This window comes from Chrysemys picta, chromosome 25 (assembly GCF_011386835.1).
Source record: "Chrysemys picta bellii isolate R12L10 chromosome 25, ASM1138683v2, whole genome shotgun sequence".
In the NCBI taxonomy this organism is placed as follows: Eukaryota; Metazoa; Chordata; order Testudines; family Emydidae; genus Chrysemys; species Chrysemys picta.
In genome coordinates, this window is record NC_088815.1 from 4,215,018 (window position 1) to 4,227,443 (window position 12,426).

Genomic DNA, 12,426 nt, shown 5'->3' on the forward strand with positions numbered 1-12,426 from the left:
TCCGCCCATGTGCCTGCCCCTTTAAACCCAGGCTCCCCGATCCCCAACCCCATGCACACCGAGCCCCCACCCCAACTGCTGCATGTGACCTCTGCCCTGGGTGTGTTTTCACAGCTAGCGGGGGGTGGGGGCCCCTCCTTTGCGCCTGTGGGGGCTCCTAGGTTGGCTGGCGGCTGGTGGGGAGGCAGGGCTGGCTCTGCATACTGGGGGCAGTTGGCTTCAGGAGCCATTTTCCTGCCCCCCAGGCTCGACTTTAGTCTTCTGAGCTGCTCTAGTCGCCTGGGCCAGGCTGGTCCCTGGGGGGCAGCTGCCTTGACTGCCTGGTAGTTGCCAGGGGGCAGCAGAGCCCCTGCCCCCCGCGAGCTGGCAGGTTATTAGCACTGGGTGTCATGGGACCCAGGGGGCCCCCCGAGATCCAGGCCCCACTACCCTGATGCTGCTCAGACCCCATGTGAGTGGCAGGCCCCGACCTAAAGAAACCAGATGGACACAGGGTGGGAGGGGAAACTGAGTCCCTGGGTGGGGAAGGGACTTGGCCATAGCCACCCAGCAGGACAGTGACAGCGCAGGGGCTAGCCCCCAGGTGTCCTAAGTCCCTGTGCAGTGGCCCTAGGCCGTGCGGGGCTGTTGCTGGGCTGGGGGTGGCTTTCTGGAGTGTCACTGTTCTGTGAGCTGAGACCCAGGGCCTGTCCTGCTCATCACCCACTGGGCCGCTGGGGGAATGACTGTGGGGGCCTGGCCGGTCCCACCCCGGGCCTTGGCCTTGGGCAGCCACAGGGCTCTGTGGGGCTGGAGCTCACCAGCTTGGCACTGCTGCCCTCCGAGCATTAGGGCTGGGGAGTCAGGCGCTGGGGTTGGTGGCTCTGGGACCGCCGGGAGATGGGGGGCAGTGGGGAGAACGGGGGGTATTGGGAGCACATGGGGGATTGGCAGCTGCTGAGTCCTGTACACTCACCCCCATGCACTATTGTGCATACTCAGTCCCTCGCCCTGCTGTGCACACTCACCCCATATACACTCACTGCTATGCACACTCATCCCCCACCCACACACTACTGTGCACACTGACCCCCATGCACTGCTGTGCACACTCACCTCTCACCCCCATGCACTGCTGTGCACACTCACCCCATATACACTCACTGCTGTGCACACTCATCCCCTCACCCAGATGCTACAGTGCACACTCACCCCATGCACTGCTGTGCACACTCACCCCATATACACTCACTGCTATGCACACTCATCCCCCACCCACCCACTACTGTGCACACTGACCCCATGCACTGCTGTGCACACTCACCCCATATACACTCACTGATGTGCACACTCATCCCCTCACCCACACACTAGTGTGCACACTCACTCCCCATGCACTGCTGTGCACACTCACCCCATATGCACTCACTGCTGTGCACACTCTCTCTAGGCACACACTGCTGTGTACCTTCACCCCTCCACACATTTGCTGCTGTTCACCCTGACCCCAGACACACTCACTGTTGTGCACACTCACCCCCTCGAGTACCTCACACTAGGGTTGCCAACGCTGTATTTCAAAAACAAGGGACTAGTTTCTTAGCACCCTGCCCCACCCCTCCGCTCGCTAGTATTAGCGTTACTCTGACCAGCAGTACTGTGATGCTGTACGATGGACGAGGACCATCTCCAGCTTTGTTGCGATCACTGTTATACAATCGCAGCAAGTCTTACACAAACTCCGTCATGGACGGTATCAATAGACAAGTTATGAACGGAGACGTCTGACTGTTTATGTGCATGTATCAGCTTTAGAGGTGAAGTTACGACTATTGGCCACGTGTGTTGTGTTCCTGGCTGACACCCCCAGCTGGCGCTCCATCAGGGCTCTGTGCTGGGGGCCCCGGAGGCCACGCCACTCTCACAGCGGGTCACTGAAGAGACTCCTCCTGCACGGTTGGGCCTTTCCTGCGGATGCCTCAGACAGCGAGGAGCCAAGGGCCACCCCCTGTGATTCAGCAAACCACACAGGACATGTGACCTAAGACTCCATCTTTTCCTAGTAAGTTTCCTGGCTCATGTGACCCTGGACTCCATGTTGGGCCAGTCAGTTTCCAGGCACCTGGGTTGGGTCAGACATTGCAAGCAGTGACATCACTGCTTTGCCTCATTCCTGCTCCAAGACCGGATTGGCAACTAAAAGGAGGATTTCAAACTAGGGACTGAGGACTGCCAATCTTTTGGAAGTTACCAGAGAGACTTTCCAAGTCTGTCACTGCACAACCCTGCTGTAAGGGCTTTGCAATCCGTTGGCTGGGTGTGATCTCTTAACCATCTATAACTCTTCTCGGCTTAATAAAGCTTCAGTTAGTTCACTAAGGCTTGGCTGACAGTGTGAGATTTGGGTAAGAGCTGAAGTTAGGGTGACCAGACAGCCCAATAAAATTGGGTCCGTCCCGATATTTAGGTGTTTGCTCCGCTGGCAGCACTCGGCTTTTTTTTTTTTTTTGCTCTGCTGGCGGACTCTCCCCCACCCCCCATGTGTCCTGATATTTTCTTCCTCTCATCTGGTCACCCCAGCTGAAGTACATGTTGACCTGGGGGTAAGTGTCTGACCCTTTGCGATTAATAGCACCTCACAAAGGGTTAGAACCCTACCAAATAGAACCCTACCAAATGTATGGCCATGAAAAACTTGTCCTGGACCATGAAATCTGGTCTCCCCCGTGAAATCTGGCCATTGTGTGTGTGTGTTGGGGGGACACGGCATTGACACCCATACTTCTGCGCTGCTGCTGATGGCGGCACTGCCTTCAGAGCTGGGTGTCCGGCCAGCAGCCGCCGCTCTCCAGCCGCCCAGCCGTGAAGGGAGCGCAGAAGTAAAGGTGGCAATACCACGCCCATCCCCCACACAATAGCCTTGACACCCCCTTTTGGGTTGGGACCCCCCAATTTGAGACCCGCTGATTTACCGGCTTTACGTGTTTATATTTTTAATGCATAGTCATGATTTGTGACAGCATCGGGACATTTCAGAGTTAAATATCAGAAACCGGGAAATTCAAGCGTTTTAAAATGCTGCGACCGTGACACTTACCAGAAGGGCCCATGAACTGGGCGGGGCCCGTCATACGGTGAAGTGGGTTTTCAGTGACCTCGCACGTTATGAGCCCCGTTTGGCTGGCAGCTGTGGGCTGGAAGGCCTGAGGAGGATGGTGTTTGGCGGCTGGTTACCCAGGGTGGTGCTACAGAAGCTCTTTGTTACTGGCTTGGTGAAGCTAATTATAGCAGCAAGTGCCAGCTCTGGGGGGTCTCTCGCTGTTTTTTGCAGAGCTCAGCGCACACACACACGCACACACACGCACGCACGCACACACACACACATGCACACACGCACGCACGCACACACACACGCACGCACGCACACACGCACACACGCACGCACACACACACACGCACGCACACACACACGCGCACGCACACGCACGCACACACACACGCACGCGCACGCACACACACACGCACGCACGCACACACGCACGCACGCGCACACACACACGCACGCACACACACGCGCACGCACACGCACGCACACACACACGCACGCGCACGCACACACACACGCACGCACGCACACACACACACACAACTTGAGCCAAAGGCTGAGTACCACAGGCCTGGTGATCAACTTGTGCTACATTCTGTGTGAGTGAGGGCAGGAATAGCAGGAGGGGGGGCAGCAACGGGGGCGGGGGGAACGACTGGTCAGGACTAAGCATCACTAAGATTGCTGTTGTGGTGATAACCCAAGGTTTATCAGCAGGGGGCGCTGCAGGGTAGGCTCTGTGTGTATGATTGCACTGCAGGGAGCCAGACCGGTGTTAGCCTTACTCTAGCCTGGCTATAAACGAGCAGTGTAGACGCGGTGGCGCAGACCTGGCATGGACTAGCACTGGGCTTACCTAGCCGGGGCCTGGCAGACTGTACAGCGGCACCGGGGGCCTGGCTGCTATGTCCCCACTGCTATTCTCATTACTGATCTGGATGATGGGATGAATTGCACCCTCAGCAAGTTCACAGATGACACTAAGCTGGGAGTAGAGGTAGATATGCTGGAGAGTAGGGATAGGGTCCAGGGGGACCTAGACAAATTGGAGGATTGGGCCAAAAGAAATCGGATGAGGTTCAACAAGGACAAGTGCAGAGTCCTGCACTTAGGAAGGAAGAATCCCATGCACCGCTACAGGCTGGGGACCGACTGGCTAAGCAGCAGTGCTGCAGAAAAGGACCTGGAGATTACAGTGGATGAGAAGCTGGATATGAATCAAGTGTGCCCTTGTCAAGAAGGCCAATGGCATATTGGGCTGCATTAGTGGGAGCATTGCCAGCAGATCGAGGGACGTGACTATTCTCCTCTATTTGGCACTGCTGAGGCCACACCTGGAGTATTGTGTCCAGTTTTGGTCCCCCCACTACAGAAGGGATGTGGACAAATTGGAGAGAGTCCAGCGGAGGGCAACAAAAATGATCAGGGGGCTGGGGCACATGACTTACGAGGAGAGGCTGAGGGAACTGGGATTGTTTAGTCTGCAGAAGAGAAGAATGAGGGGGGATTTGAGAGCAGCCTTCAACTACCTGAAGGGGGGATCCAAAGAGGATGGATCTGGACTGTTCTCAGTGGTGGCAGATGACAGAACAAGGAGCAATGGTCTCAAGTTGCAGTGGGGGAGGTCCAGGTTGGATATTAGGAAACACTATTTCACTAGGAGGGTGGTGAAGCACTGGAATGGGTTCCCTAGGGAGGTGGTGGAATCTCCTTCCTTGGAGGTTTTTAAGGCCCAGCTTGACAAAGCCCTGACTGGGATGATTTAGTTGGGGTTGGTCCTGCTTTGAGCAGGGGGTTGGATTAGATACCTCCTGAGGTCCCGTCCAACCCTGATATTCTATGAGTCTGTGATTCTATTTTTAGCTGTACCAGCTGGATTAGAGCTTGCGCGGGCAGGTCTGCCCGAGCTGTCTCACCTCTGCCTGCCGTGTAGCCGTGCCGTGGGAGAAGTCCCAGGCTGGCGTAGCAGGGGGCTGCGGGCAGGGCCAGCTCCAGGCACCAGCCTGGCAAGCAGGTGCTTGGGGCGGCCGCTCCGGAGAGGGGAGGCACGTCCAGCTATTCGGTGGCAATTTGGCAGATGGTCCCTCACTCCCGCTGGGAGCAAAGGACCTCCTGCCGAATTGCCGCCGCAGATCGCGATCGCAGCTTTTTTTTTTTTTTTTTGGCTGCTTGGGGCGGCCAAAACCCTGGAGCCGGCCCTGGCTGCGGGTCGGGAGAGAGGAGCATTGGCAGAGCTGCAGGGTGGAAAGGGGTTTGGATGTGGGGGTGTGCGAGGGCAGGTTTATACTGCAGCTGCCTGCGCTGCGCTGTGCCCGGCTGGCCCCAGCTCCTCACACATGTTCCAGCCCCTCAGCGCAGAGACAGGAGCCCCCAGGGCCTCCCAGCCTCTTGCTGGGGACCGGGACAGGCCTGCTCAGCCAGTGCCCCGCTCCCCGCCCTCAGAGCCTGAGCGAGGGAGGCTGGGGCTGGGAGAACTGAGGCCCCCGGTCATTGTTAGCCCAATGGACAAGACGCGGGTGACAGGTCCTGGATTGTCCCATGGCTCCGGGCTGTGCAAGAAACAGGAGATGCTGCGGGAAGGGACTGGGCTAAGGGGCTACCCCACTGGGCCTGCACAAGAGGAGCAAAACTGGGGTGTCTGAGAGCAGGCCTGACTGGGGGCCAACCCCCAAGGAGAGGCTGGTTAATTCCACCCCTTGCCTGGCTGGGGTGGGGGCGGGGGGGACTTACCATCCTGGCTGCGGTGGAAGGTTTGTGGCTGTGACACCAGACACTGGTTCTCCAGCAGAGCCCTGGCCCATCATCGCGCGGACGCTGGCAAGAGACACCTGTGATCCTGTTCTGCCTTCCTTTCCCGCCCGTGCTCACCTTCCTCCTCTCCCTGGGCTCTCGCTCGGCTTTGCCCCGCTCCTGACGCCGGCAGTACTGCATGGCGCAGCCCGGCGAGGCCCACGGATGGAGAGGGACCTGGCCAGCCCTGACTGCACCGGTGAGCCGGGGTCTGGAGCAAGAGCTGCCGTGGCTGACCTGGCAGGCCAGAGCGTCCGTCTGTGCCTGACCAGCTGCCCAAGAACCTGGCCGAAAGCTGCATGCCCCGGCTTCGCTCCCCCTTGTCTTCTCTCCCTCCAGCTGCTTTGCCGCAAGCAGAACCTGACGCTCCTTCAGAACTGGCCCTGCCTCTGCACCAAGACGGACTGAGCAATAGACCAGGTCTGGATCCGGTTGTTGTAACCTCCCCCCAGCCCAGGGTCAATGCTCCTGCCCCCGTTTCAGGTCTCTGCTTTTTGTGCGTTTCAGGCAATGCCCTGCTAGCCTTTGTGACAGTGTCTCTGCCTCGGTGCTGGGCTCTGGCTACCAACCCCGGGCCTTGCTGAACACCGGGTAATGCTGGATGGCGCCTGGGGCGTGGGAACATCTCGGACTCTTTGGACCCTTTTATTGCAACTAATTAACCCGGCAGGGCCAAGGCAGCAGGCGGCGCTGTGTCGCCAGGGGCCCGAACCGGCTGGATCAGAGCAGGTTCAGGCGCCCGCTGGTGCAGCTGTGACAGATGTGCAGGGCTCACAGGGTGAGGCCAGGACACAACTCTGCCTGGACCACCATCTGCAGGGAGCGACTGGGGGTCTCATGCCACCATTGGCCCGAGCCCTGCAGTGCTGGCAGAACCCCCGGGCTGGGCCATACCAGCCTGCCACCAAAGTGGGGCATTGGGGAGTGTCTGGGCGGCAGGGGATCTCTGCCAGTGCCCATAATCCCCCGTGAGCTGCTCACTCATCTGGCCTGGCCTCACTGCTGCATGTGCACCCTGCAGGGCTGTGGCCATGGCATGGGGGAGCCCTGGGCATCTGCCCACCACGGGGCCACCTGGGGGAGCCCCGGGCACCTGCCCACCATGGGGTCAGCATGGGGATCTCCTGGGGGCCGTGACCTCCCAGCCCATGTTGGAGTGGCAGGGTGAGAAATAATCCCCTTTAAGAGGGACTAATCAAAGGGGTCGAGGTCTCTGGCAAGCAGGGGCCCCTTGTGCTGTGGGGTCTACGCACCCCAAATTCAGCCCTGGGGAGCAACCTGCCATTTCTGGGCCTGCCTGGCTCACGCTGCAGGGGCTCTTCCCAGGTTATTTACTAATCTGCTTTAAAGCTAAACAATCCGCTCTTGGCTCCATCCCCTGAGACCTGGTCAGTTGATTTCCTGGCCTGTGTGGAGGCTTGGGGGTCTAGTGATGAGCTCTGGAGACGGGGTCCCCCGTGGGGTGCTGGGGGCTGTTCCTACCTCCTGGCGTTGCAGAGGCAGCAGTGTCACCAACTGAGACCAGCCCAGGCTGAAGACCACCGGAGTTATGTCGCAGTAAGAACAGAAGGCAGGACACCTGGGTTCCTAGCTGTGCTGCTGACCCATGTCAGGTCACATCCCCTGGCACCCTGGTTCCAGAAAGCAGTGAAGCACGTGCTTAAAGCCCCACTGGTGTCCATGGGATTTAAACACACACCTCTGTGCGGTCCCAAATGGGGACCTCCGTGCCTCAGTTTCCCCAATGGCAAACGGGAGTGATTATTTGACAAGAGGCAAAAATGTGAAACCCTCCAGGGCTGCGGATGCTGTGGCCAGGAGCAGGGTCCATCTCAGGGTCCCCACCATACTGATGGAGAAACTGAGGCCCAGAGCAAGGTCACCGACCCTTCTCACGCTAGTCTGTAAAGTGCTGTTGCCCAATGGGATGATGCACAGGAACTAGGGAGCGGGACCCCTGGGGCGTCTCTGCGTGTCCCTGGCTAAAGCCACCGCCTCTGCTTGTGCCTCAGTTTCTCCAGCCGCTAACCAAAGCTCACACCACTGACCCACAACACAGGGCTGGCAGGCTCCGGCCTGGCGGCCGGAATGAGACCCAGACACGGTGTAGAGTTGAAGCATAGCTTGTTTAATTTTTATACATTTTTTCTTATTTTTTTCCTTTCTTTCTGTTTTTTTAAACTTTTTTTTGTTTTGTTTTGTTTTGTTTTTTTTTGCATAGGGGGGAAAAAAACCCATAGTCGCTTTCAGTAAGTTGTACGTAGGCAGGAGCATCTGCTAAACAATAATGGCTGCATACAATGTTATAATCAAATATTGTGAGGCACCAGGGAAGCAACCAAAGGAGCTATCCAGCCATGGGGGTGGGGCAGGGACCGGGAGGGGCTCTACATGCAGGGGGAGAGCTGGGGGGGGCCGACGGAGGGGGGTGGGGTTTGATCCGAGAGCTTTGCCAACAAGGCACTGGCTAAGAAGCCGCCCATGAGATATACGCCCCGCGGCTCGGCCTTCCCTGGTGCCGTGGTACGTGTGTGTAATGTGGCGCCGCAAGCAAGAAGCAAGAAACAGAATAACTATGACTGTAATGTCCGTCCCGGAGCAACGGAAAGGAAGGAACAACAGAGCTTCCGAAGGAAATCAAAACCAAAGAAAAAAAACGAACGTTCCCCTCGGTCTCAGCGTATGTCTGAGAAATATCTTCTGCCCGGCGCTAGCCTCGCCGGCCTCAGCCTGGAGAAAGCCCAATGGGAAAGGACGTGCCGCCCCCCTGCCCCCCAGGAAACCCTGCCATGCACTGACAGCAGCGGGGGGCTGGGGGGTGCTAACCAGCTCTGGGGCCAGCCCGATGGCTTGGGATGGCGGCGTTTTGAGCCTGGCCAAGCCGTGCCTTGGGGACCCGAGCCAAGGCCCAGCTGTAGCCATGGGGCGCTTCCCATTGGCTCCAGGAGGCTCTGGCTCAGATGGCAGGGGAAAGAAACCATGTACTGACCCCAGAACGTCAGTCCCACCTGTGTGCACCCGACCCTGGCCCCTGCCCCGCCACCATTTTCCCACTAAGGAAGCCCTTGATTTTTTTTCTGGACAAAGTTCTTGAGGCTTCATGAAACAAAAAAAACTCCGCCCCCTCCGCTAATGATCTTGCTGGGTGGGCGTGGCTAAAATACGGACCCCGCCCACCGCCTTGCCCCATCCCGACAGCATGGCAAAGGACGAAGCTGGGCTTTCCCTTGGACGGAGGCAGTGCTGTGTAGGAACCACACAAGATGGTTGTATGAGCAACGCCCCCCCCCCCCCGCCTCCCGCCGGCTGCCCACCCGCCAAAATCCTGGGCAGGACGGGGCGAAAAAAGAAAAAAAAAGGCAAGCCAAGCCAGCAGTAAGGAAGAGGCACTGCTTCGTCAGGATTTTTGGTATTGGTTATTTCAGATTCCTGCTGGCCGCTGCTTTTTTTTTTTTTTTTTTGGTTGTTGGGTGTAAAACGATGGTTGTTGTCGTTGTTAGTAACGAGAAGAGGCAGGGCCCTGGAGCGGGCAGGACCGCCGACCCGAAGGAACCCCGGTTCTGAGGGAGTCGGGGGTTGACACATGGCGGGGGGGGGGGGGGGGAAGGATCTTGCGATAACTTGGATGTTCCCGACAGGAATTCCAGGCTTGTTACTCTACAAAGGTCTGGATTTGCCCAGTGACGGGGACTTTAGTAAGTTCTCCTCCTACCCTGGGAGCCACCTCAGGGCAGGAGGGTGGGGGGAGAGACTAGGGGCGACGTCCCTCGCTGGGGTCCTTCGGCACAGCTCCCGTGTGGAGCCACAGGGATCTCACGCCTGCGCTTGCACAGACTTAGGCATGTGCTTAGCTCAATGCATGCGGGGGAGCCCAGTCACTTCAGTGAGCCCCCCGGCCCCCATTCAGCACAGCGCGGTGTGGACCACGGCCGGACTCTAGCTTGGCCTGCACTAGGCTGGACAGGGGCGTAAGACTCCTGCAGCAGGATTGGGGCCTTTTGTCCGCTGAGGAGCTGTCCCCCCAGGCCGCAATACTTCAGCTAAATATGGGCGGAAGTGGCAGCCAAGCAGCGTCTTTGCTCTCTGAAAACAGAGCAAGCCCCGAGAGCCACGGGCAAGCTGAAGAGACAAAGCGTGGCAATTTCCAACTCAGCTTACAACAAAAAAATGATACCCTCGTTTGTGATGCAAGGTCCCTTGAGTGCTGTGACGAGGGATTGTCTGCTCTTAGGGTTTGCATGCACAGGTCCTATGCTCCGCCCCCAGCCTCCTTCCCTACGTGAAACAAACGACATTAAAACCCGAACAGCTGGAGTATCATCTTCTCCAGAGAGGAGCAGGTGGGGTAGCTGTAGATACATTTGACGATGTGCCGGGTCCCCAAGGCTCTGAGATCCAGCCCCTGTAGCACCATAGAGAGAGAGATATGTACATGGTTTTCTATTTATAGGTCACGAGAACTTTTTGTGTTAGTTTTTTTTAAAGAAGTTGACAACAACAACAACGAAAAAAATCAAGAACCCTCTAGAGAAACTGTAGTGCATGAACGAACTCAGCAAGCACCGCGCCTTGCCCGGCTGTGCATGGAGGGCACCAGCGGATGGGGGCTGTCTCTGCTTGGGGAGGGTTGGGTGGATGGCTCAGAGGCTGGAGGGAAGGAGATCTCTTGGGATTGTCTCTCAGTGGAAGTTGGGGATTGGGACAGTTCAGAACCCTGGGAGGAAGTCTGGACTGGGGCCATCGCAGTCCCCGTCCGCCCTCCGTGCCAGCGAAGGCTGCACAGGCTGCTCCTCAACCTGATTGTCTAGAGACTCTAGAAGAGCTAAAAGTTCCAGGCGTTTGTGTGGAGAAACAAGACCCTTAGCTTGACGCCGATGGGGTGTATTCCTCTCCAGCCGCCGCCCATGCCCCTCCTCCCCCATGGGCCTGGCCTGCCAGTGCCTGACAGCATCAAGACCCTTGCCTTGCCAAGATATTTCCAGAGATCATTGTGAACGGCTAGGTGTCTATTTCAACGGCTGAACTATGTGATTGTATCGATACAGCAGAGAAAGAAAAAAAAATGAAACAACCAAACCCAACATCCCGTGCTAAGTGTCTACCGCGCGCAGTGATCTCTGCTCCCAGCTCAGGCTGCTGCCTTGTTTGGAGTTAAAAAGTCACAGAGAAAAAAAAATAACAAACCCCAAACCAAACCAAACTGACCCTCAAAGGGTACAAAAGACAAAGGAGATGGAGACTGTGATGGAATTTGCATATTCCCTTCAGGCGGGGCCTGGGGGCACGTCTCAGACAAGGGGGTGGAGGCCAGGGGGCCGAATTCTGCCCTCGCGTACACCGGGGTAAATGAAGACCAACCCCACTGGTGTTAGTGGCGTTTCACACAGTGAGTGCAGGATTGCCCTGCTGGTCTCTAGCAAGGACACAAACAGCCCCCAGAACCTGGACTAAAACGCTGGCTCCAACCAGGCCTGGGGATCTGGGTCTGAACCCTAGTGCCTGGTCTCTGGGCTGTCTGATCACACAGACCTCTCCGGCTGCGTCTAGTCCACCCCGGTCCCTGCTGCCTCGGGCTCCCCCTGCTGGGCCCCTCCCCTGGCCCCCGGGGCTGGGGTAACTAAGAAACGGCAAAGAAAAGTGTGGTGAGTGGAACAGTGCAAATTTTCCCAGGGGAGGAGGAGGGGGCGGTGTGTGCTTTCCTTTCATTGGTGGATGAGGAAGAACCCAATCGATTAGCCAATCCTTGCGCCCCCGCGCTGCTCAGCGCCCGTCTGGATTGGTCGGAACGTTTGGTAAGGTGCAATTTCTTCATGGGGGATTTTTTGTGGCCGTCTTTGAAACAAGCCAACAAAAATGAAGTGCTACAGCTGGACAGTTCTGGGGTTGGGTTGGTGGAGCGGCCAGAATCTGAAGGCTACGAATGGAAAAATTGAAGCCAATCTTTACCCGGCAGAGAGCTGGTGTATTTTGGGGGGACAGAAAGCACGAGCGGTGCTTTGCACTCCCGCCGCAGAGAGCGGCTGCTGCGTGCCGGATTTCTCTGCCAGACTCTGCTTAGGGCTCAGCCGTATGAGCCACGCACAGGCCAAAGCCCAGCTCAGCTCAAGGGGCGTTGTGCCTGCATGAGCAATTGGGCGTGATTGGAGGGTGAGTCAGGCTGAGATTCACCTGGGTAGGAGACATGTTCTCCTCTCCTATGCCTCATCCACCAAGAAAGCGTCCAGCGCCCCCTGCCTCCACCCCTTCTTTTCCATGGTATGAACACAAAGCCAGTCGCTGTGTCAGGAGCTCTTGCACTAAGGGGGTTGGATTGTTGTGGGGTTACTACCCAGCCCGGTGCCCGCGGAGTCGCTCACAGCGGGCGTGTGGCCTGCAAACTCGGTCACCTGTTGGTTAGGTTGTGGGTGATTTTTTTGTGTGGGGTTTTTTATCTGCTTTTCTTTTCTTTTCTTTTCTTTTCTTTTCTTTTCTTTTCTTTTGGGATTTTTTTTGTCTTTTAAAATAAACTACAGCTACCCGCGTTGCATTGTCCTTGCAGAAAACAATACTTC